Consider the following 12,805-nt stretch of genomic DNA (forward strand, 5'->3'; position numbering starts at 1 on the left):
GCAGCCAAGACAACCAAAAAAAATGTTCAAACTACCATATGATACCAATATGGTATATAACTATACCAACATGGTATACAGTTTTACTGGTTAATTCCCGGCAACTATATGACTATACTACTATTACATAACACACATGCATAAAGAGAAAAATAAAAAAATAGTGTACCACATATTAATATAATAAAGTAGAATCAAAACAATTAAAACTCAAATAAACCAGGTTATGAGTTTCAAGCTTCAAGCTCCTTCAATGGTGGATTTGAATTTTTGTACAATAAAATATTTGAAAATTAGCATTAATATCATAATCAAAGAACAATACCCAATAAATTCCAACAGCAAACACTTCAACACACATGAAAATTCAATTACTATTCTTTGGTTTCTTTTTAGGATTCACACTTTTGCTGCTTAAATTAGATATGTCCATCTCAAGCGAGAATTGAATGGGCGGGGAGTTTTCCCTTTAAAACCTAAAGAAATAAGGTTCTTTCTCTCCAAAAATTACACACAAAGATATCCTACCATATTAGATGCAACATTAGATGCAAAATTTCGTGGATGAGAAATAAGTTAAATCAAGATATTGTACTATATTACTATTATTAAAAGAAAATCAAATATTGTACTAATAAATGCAGCTAATACAACCAAAAAATGATTCAACTAGCATATGATACCAATATAGTATATAACTATACCAACATGGTATACAGTTTTACTGAATTGTATACCAAAATAGTATATCTGTATACTATTTGAGTATACAATACAAATTCGTCTTNATATATATATATATATATATATATATATATATTCAAGATTCAAAAAATCTAAGCAAAAAAGTATTCAATGGGTGTGGTTGAGATTTATTAAAAACATATAGATCAGTCAATATACAAAATCTGAGGAAGATTGCAGGTGATTTGGACTGAATTAGTATCAAAATTCGTAGTTAAAATCGAGTTCATAAAGTTCTTCTGCGACACATGTATCTCACATGCAAGTATACATGGATATACATGTGATACACATTTGATACATATCGGATACACAAGTGATACACATATCATTTTTTCATGTTCATCTTCTACTTTGAATTTTCAATTCAAACCATCTCAAAACTCTACCAAATCATCCCAAAACTGAGATTCATGCTTCTTAAGATGTACCCAATCTATTCTAATAACATCCACTCAAAAGAAAGCAAAAGCTTAACTCTTTTTTTTTGTTGCTACAAATAGCTAATAGGCTAATATTAGTAGTATGAATTGATCAATTTTTGTAATAAGCTACTTATAAATGAAAGTAGCTGGTATTTTTCCAAATATTTATAATAAATATCTATTTAAGCGCAAGGAAGCTGAAAGCAATCACAATTTCAAAGGAACCAAACAGAGCTCTACCAGATTTCATAGAAGCGCAACAAAAAATTCAAAAATGGAAATCATCGTAGCTCGACGAGATTTCAGCTTGAAATCTTCAATCAAACCACTTCAAATCAGCTTTAAATTAACTCAAACTTCAAATTCAAATTCTTACAAATATTTACAATAAGTTTTAATAATACCGATGCAAATTTAAAATTGAAACAACTATTCAGTCTTCAATTCCCAAACCTAAAGCTTCAAAAGCTCCGTCAATGATGGACCAATTTTATTTTTCTTCAATTATCCATACTATAATCATGCTTTTAGCTCTGTCCAATAGCACATAGATGATTCAAACAATAGGCCGTTGAAGTATATTGTTGCAGTATATTATTGTAGAGTTGTATGTCCTATAATATACTATTGTAAAATTGTATAATGTTGAAGTATCTTTCAGCAAGTTGTATAATATAGCAGTTTACTTTTATAGTATATTGTATATTTGTATTGGGGAAAATCAAGTTAACATTTGGAATTAATTATGTGCTGACATGTCAAGGCACGTGGATCAATGGAAGAAGGACAGCTGGCAAAGAGTATTCAAAGAGTCGCGAACCTTAACAGGCACGGGCAAAGATTCAAGAAAACAAAAGGAACGGTTAATGGAATCTCTTGATGATTTGAAGAGACGACATAGGAATGAACCTAGTTAGCAAAAAGTACAGATACGATATTATCTGCAATTAATGAGCATCAATGAGAGGAAACGTTATAGAATCTTCACGAAACAGTTACGATTGTCAATTATAACGTTACATTAATGTCATTAATTGCTCATAATGGCTCTATTATGAGAGGAAAGAAATGTAGTACTTAGAAATAGCTACAAAAGAAGAGAAATAACATTTGTATGGGACACACTGATGGTGACTGGAATATACTTATTTTCATTGCATTAAATTTGATTACTTTGTTACTCTCTCAGTTCAAATTTTCTTTTCTTGTTACACATTTATTTCTTTATTCGATTATCAGTAACCCGAGTTCTTCTAAAATTACGCTTTGATCGAAATCCTTATTTTCTGGTTAAACAAATTGGTTCCGTTACCGGGAATCTGATAATCTTTTCACTTTCCAAATCCGTCCATCTGCTAAAAAAAAACCATGTCGAACAATAACGACAACAACCAACAAAATCAGCAACAACAGTTGAATCAGCAAAATCAACAAGGAGATGGAACACCAGTTTCCTCACCACGAAACTCTCTTCTTCAGTCTAGAGAAGGGACACCTGACAGATCTGAATCGCATATGAATGACCAGCATGGGGACGATCAAGATATCGATGCAGCATTGAAACAATCAATTGCAGAATGGGTCAGCAATGCTCTTCAAGCTTTTGTTAGTGGGTTGCCAACCGTACCACCAACTCCACCTCCAAACAACACCGCGACCATAGAGAATCCGTGCTCGGAACTCGTTAGCTCAGGCAGCGGAGGAACTCCCAGCGAATCTCGTGATGGAGGGTCAGGTAACCCAGTTAATTCTGATTTATAAAGTTTAGTACTAACTTTGCAGAAACAGCTCAAGGAGCAGAGCAATCGCATAGAGTAGATACCTGGAGTGCCGCTTGTAATCAAGGGAATAGACATGGATAAATACTCTCAACAACCTTGGAAGCCGAGTGCCGCTCCTTTACCTATTCCAACGAAATTCAAGATGCCCAATATTCCGAAATATGATGGAACAACTGATCCACGGGATCACGTAACTGCATTTACAACCGGGGTAAAGGGCAACGATTTGACCAAGCAAGAAATTGAATCAGTATTGGTCAAAAAATTTGGAGAAACACTTACGAAAGGAGAATTAACATGGTACTCTCTTTTACCTGAAAATTCTATTGATTCTTTTGCTGAGCTTGCAGATTCATTTATCAAAGCACACTCGGGAGCTCAAAAAGTTAAAAAACGAATGGAGGACATTTTCAAAATAAAACAAGGAGATACGGAGTTGCTCAGGGAATTCGTAGACAGATTCCAGTGTGAAAGGATAATGTTGCCATGTGTACCTAATAACTGGGCGGCTATGGCCTTTGCAGTAATCTAAATGAGAAAAGCTCGGAAGCCACGATGAGACTCAAAGAAAGTTTGCGAGAATTTCCAGCAACAACTTGGAATGATGTTTATAATAGGTATAGCACGAAGCTGCGGATAGAGGAAGATACTATCATTCAGTCTCGGAAAGATGAAAGGGTGAGTTCAAGAAGAGCTGAAACTGAAAAAAGGTCCGATAAGAACAGGTACAAGCCTTACATGGGACCAGCAGGAAGGGATTCGCGTTCAAAATGGGAAAATCCAAGGTATGATCCTAGATCAATAGATAGAGAGTCATGTTCATCATCAAGGTTCGGGAAAGAACGTAACAAGCGAGATATGCGAGATGACAACGAAAGCTTGAAAGCAAAGATCGGAGGCTACAGTTTTAATGTTAGCACATCCGAATTGGTGGCTGTTTTAAGAAGCATGGGAGACAAGGTAAAGTGGCCAAAAGAAATGAGATCAAACCCAAACAGGCGGAATCCCGATTTTTTGTGTGAGTTTCACAACGATCATGGTCACAAAACGATGGATTGCAGATTATTACAAGGTGAAGTAGAACATTTATTAAAACAAGGGTATTTAACTGAATTGTTTAGTGAAAAGGGAAAACAAGCATATATTAGAATAGGCAAGAACCGCCAAAGCCTCCTTCACCAAAAAAGGACGGTTAATGTCATAAGTGGAGGGGAAGAGATCAATGGCGTAATATACACGACAGCAAAGAAAGTGTCAAAAATTACAGTTACCCTCGGGAAGCGAGTTTGATAGGTCTTGGAAGAAGATAGTATCACATTTGATGATGCAGATGCAGATGGCGTGCTAACCCCGCATAATGATGCACTGGTAATATCTTTACTTGTACATGACACTAATATAAAATGATTTTTGATTGACCCAGGTAGTTCCGTAAATATCATTCTGTTAAGAGTGGTAAACGAGATGCAAGCCAATGATAAGTTGATACCTAAGGCACATACCTTGTTTGGTTTCGATAACTTGAGCGTCGTAACAAAAGGGGAAATAATACTCACCACATTCGCTGAAGGAGTTGTCAAAGATACTAGATTTCAAGTGGTGGAAATGGATATGGCTTACAATATGATTCTCGGCAGACCATGGATTCACGAAATGGACGCTGTTCCATCTACTTTACATCAAGTTATCAAGTTTCCATCACAATGGGGAATACGACAAATCCGTGGTGACCAACAGGCTTCTCGAAGCATTAACTCTATGGTAGATTCAAGCGCAAAATGTGACGAAAAATAGCAATCACAGAATTCGGTTGAGGATTCAACAACACGAGCCTCAACTGAAGACGGGCAAACAGATGTAGATTCGAGGCCTGATACTATTCAAGAACCAGAAGAAAATGAAAACATCAAAAAAACGATCGAGGAAATGAAGCTGTGGTACTATTTGTACACTGGCCAGACAGAAAAGTCTACATTGGAACCAACCTTAGCCCAGAGATAAAATGTAAGTTGATCGAATTTTTAAAAGCTAACGCAGATTATTTTGCTTGGTCCACTCAGATATGACAGGTATACCCCCGGAGGTAATGACTCACAAATTTAATGAAGATCCATCATACCCACATGTCAAACAAAAGAAGAGGAAGCAAGGCTCCTTCAAGAATCAGGTGATTCAAGATGAGGTGCAGAAACTTTTAAAAATCGGGTCCATCCGCGAGGTAAAAGTATCCAGATTGGTTGGCTAATACTGTTGTATTACCAAAAAAGAATAGTAAGTGGCGAGTTTGCCTAGATTATACTAACTTAAATAAAGCTTGCCCTAAATATTCTTTTCCATTACCGCACATAGATCAACTAATTGATGCTACTGTAGGGCATGAATTATTAAGTTTTTTAGATGCTTATTCAAGATATAATCAGATTAAAATGGATCCTCTAGATGAAGAGAAAACTTCCTTTATCACAGACAGGGGGACTTACTATTACAAACTTATGTCGTTCGGCTTAAAGAATGCTGGGGCAACATACCAAAGGCTAGTGACTAAAATATTTCAAGAACACCTAGGAAAAACCATGGAGGTTTATATAGATGATATGCTGGTCAAATCACAACAAACATGGGATCATATTCAACATTTGACTGACACATTCCAGATTCTTCGCAAATTTAACATGAAGTTAAATCCTGAGAAATGTGCATTTGGCGTGTCATCAGGTAAGTTCTTGGGTTTTCTTGTTTCTAACCGTGGCATTGAAGTAAATCCCGCGCAGATTAAAGCTATTGAGGAAATTCCGGATATACTCACAAGCAAAAAAGAAGTACAAAGGCTGACAGGAAGAATAGCATCCTTGGGAAGATTTATTTCCAAGTCGTCGGAAAAGTGCTTCAAATTCTTTTCAGCCTTAAAAAAGCAAAATCAATTCGAATGGTCTGAAGAATGTCAACAAGCGCTTAAAAAGTTAAAAGTGTACCTGTCAAATCCACCATTGCTAGCCAAATCAAAAGATGGGGAGAAATTACTTATCTACCTTGTTGTTTCAGAAGTTGTGGTAAGTGCTGTATTAGTACGAGAGGATCAAGGTAAACAATCTCCGATTTATTATGTTAGCAAGTCTTTATTAGATGCTGAAACTCGATATCCTCATTTAGAAAAACTTGCGCTAGCATTAATTATGGCATCTAGGAAATTAAGGCCTTATTTCCAATGTCATCCTATCTCTGTGGTAACCGCCTATCCCTTACGTAATATATTGCATAAACAATAGTTATCGGGAAGATTAGACAAATGGGCTATAGAGCTAAGAGAATTTGACATTACACATCAACCTAGAACTGCAATAAAGTCACAAGTTTTGGCAGATTTTAGCCAAGGGATACAATTGGAAGCAGAAAAAGAACTGCAGGTATTTAACGGGTCTAATCCAGGTACTTGGACCTTATTTACTGACGGTTCATCAAATGTAAAAGGAGCAGGTCTAGGCATTGTCCTGGTACCACCTGCGGGTGAAACCATACGACAGGCCATACATGTCATCCTATCACTAATAATGAGGCATAATATGAAGCTATGATTGCAGGTTTAGAATTGGCACGAGAGCTCGGAATAGAGCAGGTCATAATCAAAAGCGATTCGCAGCTCATAGTTAACCAAATGCAGGGGACTTACACAGCTAGAGAGGCAAGGATGCAGCAATACCTGGAAAAGGCACGAGATTTAGTCAGACAATTCCAAACTTGAAAAGTCACGCAGATACCAAGGGAAGATAATGCCAAGGCGGACGCTCTAGCTAATCTTGCATCCGCTGCAGAAGTAACCAATGAAAAAAATGCTTCCGTGATTCATTTGTTTCATTCAGTACTTGATCAAGATAAACACGAGGTAAACTAGAATAATCTAACATGGGATTGGAGAAACGAGATTGTCAATTTTTTGCAGTATGGAATATAGCCTGAAGATAAGAAGAAGGCTCTGGCACTCCATCAAAAGACTGCTCGTTACTGTTTAAATCAAGGCAATTTGTATCGAAAAATGTTCGGTGGTCCTTTAGCAAGATGTCTCGGGCCTTCTCAAACGAAATATGTGATGAAGAAATACACGAGGGACATTGTGGAAGTCACGCTGGAGGGAGATCTTTGGTAAAAACCATAATTAGAGCTGGCTATTACTGGCCAAAAATGGAAGAAGAGGCGGAAAATTTTGTGGCTAAATGTGACAAATGCCAAAGATATGGCAACAACATGTATCGACTAGCTGAATTATTACATCCAGTTGTGGAACCATGGCCTTTTATGAAGTGGGGGATGGATATAGTAGGACCACTACCACAAGCCAAAGGCAAGGTAAGATTTCTGTTAGTACTCACCGATTATTTTACTAAGTGGGTAGAAGCAGGAGCCTTCAAACAGGTACGAGAAAAAGAGGTCAGAGACTTCATCTGGAGGAATATTATATGCCAATTCGGAGTACCCAAGGAGATCGTGTGTGATAACGTCCCACAATTTATAGGTGCACAAATCATAGAATTCTTCCAAAGTTGGCAAACAAAAAGGATTACCTCAACACCTTATCATCCGGTGGGCAATGGACAAGCTGAATCAACAAATAAAATTATCATCAACAACTTGAAGAAAAGATTATAAGAATCAAAGGGCAATGGGCCAGAGGTACTACCTGGAGTCTTGTGGGCTTACCGTACAACGGCAAAAACAAGTACGGGAGAAACACCATTTTTATTGGTAAACGGAGCTGAAGCTTTAATTCCAGTCGAAATAGGGGAGCCAAGTATGAGATATACTCAAGCTATTGAAGAGTTGAATGAAGAAGAGATGCGGGTAAACCTGGATTTACTCGAAGAAAGGAGGGAAACTGCATTAATAAGGATGGCAGCACAAAAACAAGTTATTGAGCGGTATTACAATCGGAAAGCTCGTCTCAGATACTTCAAGATTGGGGACTACGTACTCAAGAAAGTTTTCCAATCAACGAGGGTAGATAATGCAGGAAAGTTAAGGTTTAATTGGGAAGGGCCTTACAAGATTCATGGTATCGCAGGAAAAGGTGCATACGAACTTGAAACATTGGATGGAAAGATTCTACCTTCAAATTGGAATGTTGTTCATCTGAAGAAGTACTATTTCTAAGGGAAGAAAATACCAACGGTCAAGTATCCCCACTCACGATTTTATTTTTGAATTGTTAAAATTTTACTAACGATTTTAGATGATAGGCAAAAAGCTAGCCCACACTAAATGATGAATTTCGACCCGAAAGGCACGTGGAAGGAACATAATTCCCGGTCTAGGGTTACAACTATTCTGATGGAAATGTAATGGGTTAAGCAGTCTTCATCTAAAATTGTACCTCCGAGTCCCGTATGTTTTTCCTTTTCAGGAAAAGGACCGCATGGAAGGAATAATCAAGTGCTCGAGATTTCATACTTCAAAGCTCAAACACTTGGGGGACTATATAATATACATATGATATATGTAGAAGGAAGGCAAAGAAGGCAGAAACAGTTAAATTTCAAGTCAAGCCTAAAAGTCTACTCAACAAATATCAAGTTTAGAGCAAAGTCACGAGCCAAAACAAACGGAAGCCTGATCCAAAAACCTATGATGAATACACTCGTGGATACAAAATTCAAGTTCCTACGAATGTTTAGGTTAAAGGCAGTATTTAGCCATGGGTCATAAAGAAACCTTTGGATTTTTTTTTACAAATCTGTTGTAAAGAAAACAGTTACGGAAGAGTTATAGAAGATATTTAAATACATGTAAGATATTTTTTAAGCTTGACAAAAGTTCGAATGAAAACTTTATCAAAGTTATTCTAAGAAACATGTGTGTTCCTATTTCTTCTTTCGTATGTTGACACCATTATGAAGTTGAGACGTCTTCTTCATTAAGTGTCGTGTAAAAAAGGGCCCTCTTTTATAATTCATGTTTATTCAAAAATCCATGAAGTTAATTACGCATTTCTAAAATGCAAAAAGTTAAAAGGGTAAAGCAAAAACCCGCATATTGAAATTAAGCAAGACCCTGAACTTATAAAGAAACAGGACACGGGCAAATCCTTAAAAGAGTATAACAGAAACTCAAGTCGAAGGTATAAAAAGTTGAAACAAAAACTTTATAATATTCAGCTAAAACTAAGTATAAACGTAGTCTTAACTTAATTGTCATAACAAAATCCCCGAAAAGACCTAGGGATATGTTGTTACTAAAACATTACCCCTAAAATGGGCCAGGGGTAAAACCATCAAACATTCTACCAAAAAAGAACAAAAAAAGGGAGTCAAACTTCACAAATAAACTTTCACTGTGGAGCAGGTTCTGAAGAAGAATTTAAGACGGCATCATTAGCAACAAAAGGCTCGATTTGGTCTGAAGGAGCTGGGACATCCACCGCACCAGGATTATCTTTAACATTTTCGGGAGTATCAGCCATGGGTGAAGAGAAACTTTGACCTAGCTAAGTTTTTTCAATGGTCTCTTTAATCTTTGCTAACTCATCATCCAAGTTAAAACCTTCTTGGCTAATCTTCAGAAGGGTATCATGGCGCGTGTTCAAGATGGCCCAACTTACTTCAACAACAGCTTTGTCCTCAAGAGCCTCGTAGTCTTTTTCCCAAAGATCAATTTCACTCTTGAGCTCATTTCTCTCAGCCAAAACAGCATCGTAAGAAGATTGTAAAGGGGCAAGTGAACTCTCTAAAAACTTGACCTTATCAGAGGACACTCGGAGATCTTCTTGGGTCTGGGTGAGTGTTTGAACAAGCTCACCAGCATAAACCTCTTTCTCATTCAACAAGGCCTTCAGACCTCTGATCTCTTCAGTAGCTTTGGAGAGTTGTTCAGCAAAAGATGACTCGAGGAGGTTTTTATCCTTGCCCGCCTGGTTGGAAGAAGCTTTCTCAACTGCTAGTTCCGATGCCATGACTCTTAACTGCTGCTCTAAGGTACATTTGTTTTCTTCTAAAACTTCCATCTCAAGTTGAAGACTTTCATACTGCTCTTTCCAATTATCTGCCTCAGTTTGGTAATCATGCATCAATTGCTCTGTATGGGAAACCCTTTTCATCATCTCCGTACCGATGAGATTGATCTAAAAAAAATAATAAGAAGAAGAATATTAAAAGGAAAATGGAATGGAACAATTAAAAGAAGTTTATACCTTCAATGATGATTGCACAATGTCATTCATCCAAGTCAAAGAACTATGACTTTCTAGCTTGGAATTTTCAAATGGACCAATCAAGGGTTTCAACCATATATCAGCTTGTCCTGATTTCTTCAGAAGATTACCTTCGGCAGGGACCTCAATGGTAATTTGTTTCATCACTCTACTTCCAGTTGAAGAACCAACTTCGGTTCGAGAAATATTAGTAGCAGGAACTGTAGAGGAAGTCATAATGGCTTGAGACGGAGCAGAAACAGTAGCAGTAAAAACGGGCACAGATTGTTCCATTGGGACAGACACGGGAAAAGAGGCAAGAGGTACTGCATCAGACACCAAATCGAAACTTTCATTATCAAACCCACGAGAAAAAAGATGTTCATCAGAGTCACGAGCTGCTATAGGAGTGTCTTCGTCAGAACTCACTAAAGTGGCTTCAGCAGGCTCGGTCATGGGAATAGAACGAGGAGGAGTAACTTCATCATCTAAGATAACACGCCTTCTAGCCCGCGGCCTTTTAACCAATGAACTTCCATCCTGTTCCTCTTCCTCTTCAGAATCCTGGGGATTGTTAGCTTTCCTTTTCGATGAAGAACTCAAAATTATCTCCTGAGCTCTTGCCAAAGAAAGTCTAGAAGCCGCAATCGATTCAACACTAACACCACGAATAGGAAACCCTGATAAAAAGAAGGGTTAAAAATATTCTAATGAAAGAATGGGATGAAAATAGGATGGAAAAATTCTTACCGTGGGTTTTAACCTTCTAACCAAACCTATTCTAGAGGTACTTCCAAGATCCAACTTCCATTGGAGCAATGGTCAATAACTTTTCTACCCAACCACAGAAATTGGAAATCTCTTCAACAGTTTCCATGGTTGCTGGAATAAAAAAGCAAAACAGTAACGGGAAGTACAAACTCTTTTTAAATAAAAAAAGAAAGAGAAAGTTGTAAAAAAAAACTTACGTGCAAAATTCCACTTTTCAGGGAATGGCATATTTTCTTCACCTACTAGCCCTACCGTGGGAGCAGCAACAAATCGGGCATACCAGCCACGATCTTTATCATCCTCAGGGCTGACTAAAACCCTCTTACTCCTCGCCACCAAAGTGAAAATTCCATGATGGAATAGCTTAGGGGAATAAAGAAGAATTAGGTGAAAAAAGGTGAAGGGCAGTTGAGCCAAATTAGCCAAGTATCTTAAATAAGCAACACCCTCCATACAATACGGCCAATTTGTCCTAAACACACACTAAAAAAATGACAGAATTCGATAATAACAGGATCAATGGGGGGTCTAAAATCCAGTATAAAGGGATATGTATACACGAAAGAAAAGCCAGCCTTGAAGGACGTGATCCTTTGATTTGCATTAGGAATTATAATTGGGAAATCAAATTTCCAATGGCAATCTCTACGGACAACAGAGATCAAACATTCAGTAATCTGAGAAGGGTAAACATCAGCACGATCAAGAGAGGACACAGAAGAAACCTGTTTCCTAATTGATTCTCTGTCAGTATAAAAAGAAAGTTCGGAGGGGATAATTTCGTCTACTGTGGGTTCACGGACTGGTTCATTAGAGTCCCTACTTCTGGCAGAAGATCTATATGGAAGAGAACCCCTAGTTCTAGAAGAAGAAGGAGGAGTAGAACTAGGTAACGATGAAGGCGAACCTCTAATGGACGTTGATCCGAAACTACGTAACCTACCTCCTCTCATGCTCCTAGTTGGAGCAAGAGGAAGTTCATCTACAATAAGAACTTGACGAGGATCAGGGTTTGAAGAAGACATAGCTATACGGAGAAGAAAGGAAGATTAAATAGTCAAAGATGGAAAAAAATTTTATGAAAGAAAAGACAAAGTATATATTTATACTCAGAAGCAACCGTCAAACGAAAAAGGTAATGATGGGAACGTCATAGTGAAAACTGTCACTTCGTGATTGATGTAGCCGTAAAAAAGCCCTAAAAGACGCTGAAGGCTTGTAGACCCAATCAAAAGGCGCCACATGTCACGAGCATTAAATGGAAGAGACATGCGAAGCGTCAGTTCTAGAGAAGGTATAATGGCGGCAAAAATTCCCGCTTTAATGAGATCCACTTCCCAAATATTCAATTGTTGAATATATGGCAAGTGGGGGGACTATCTGTATTAGGAAAAATCAAATTAACGTTTGATTTTAATTATATGCTGACATGTCAAGACACGTGGATTAATCAAAGTATGACAACTAGCAGAAAGTATTCAAAGAGTTGTGAGCCATGATAGGTACGGGAAAGAATACCATAAAATAAGAAAGAGACGGTTACTCGTATCTCTTGGTAATTTGAAGAGACACCGGAAGAATGAACCTTGTTAGCAAAAAAGTACAGAAACGTATTATCTGCAATTAATGAGAATCAATGAGAGGAAACGTTATAGAATCTTCATGAAACAGTTACGATTATTAGTTATAACGTTACATTAATGTCATTAATTGCTCATAATGGCTCTATTATGAGGAGAAAGAAACGTAGTACTTAGAAATAGCTATAAAATGAGAGAAGTAACATTTGTATGACACATTGATTATTGCTGAAATATACTTATCTACATTGCATAAAATCTGCTTATTCTATTATTCTTTCAATCTCAATTTTTCTTTTCTTGTTACACAATCATTTCATTATTCGATTA

Source organism: Nicotiana attenuata, unplaced genomic scaffold (assembly GCF_001879085.1).
Source record: "Nicotiana attenuata strain UT unplaced genomic scaffold, NIATTr2, whole genome shotgun sequence".
NCBI classification, from domain to species: Eukaryota; Viridiplantae; Streptophyta; class Magnoliopsida; order Solanales; family Solanaceae; genus Nicotiana; species Nicotiana attenuata.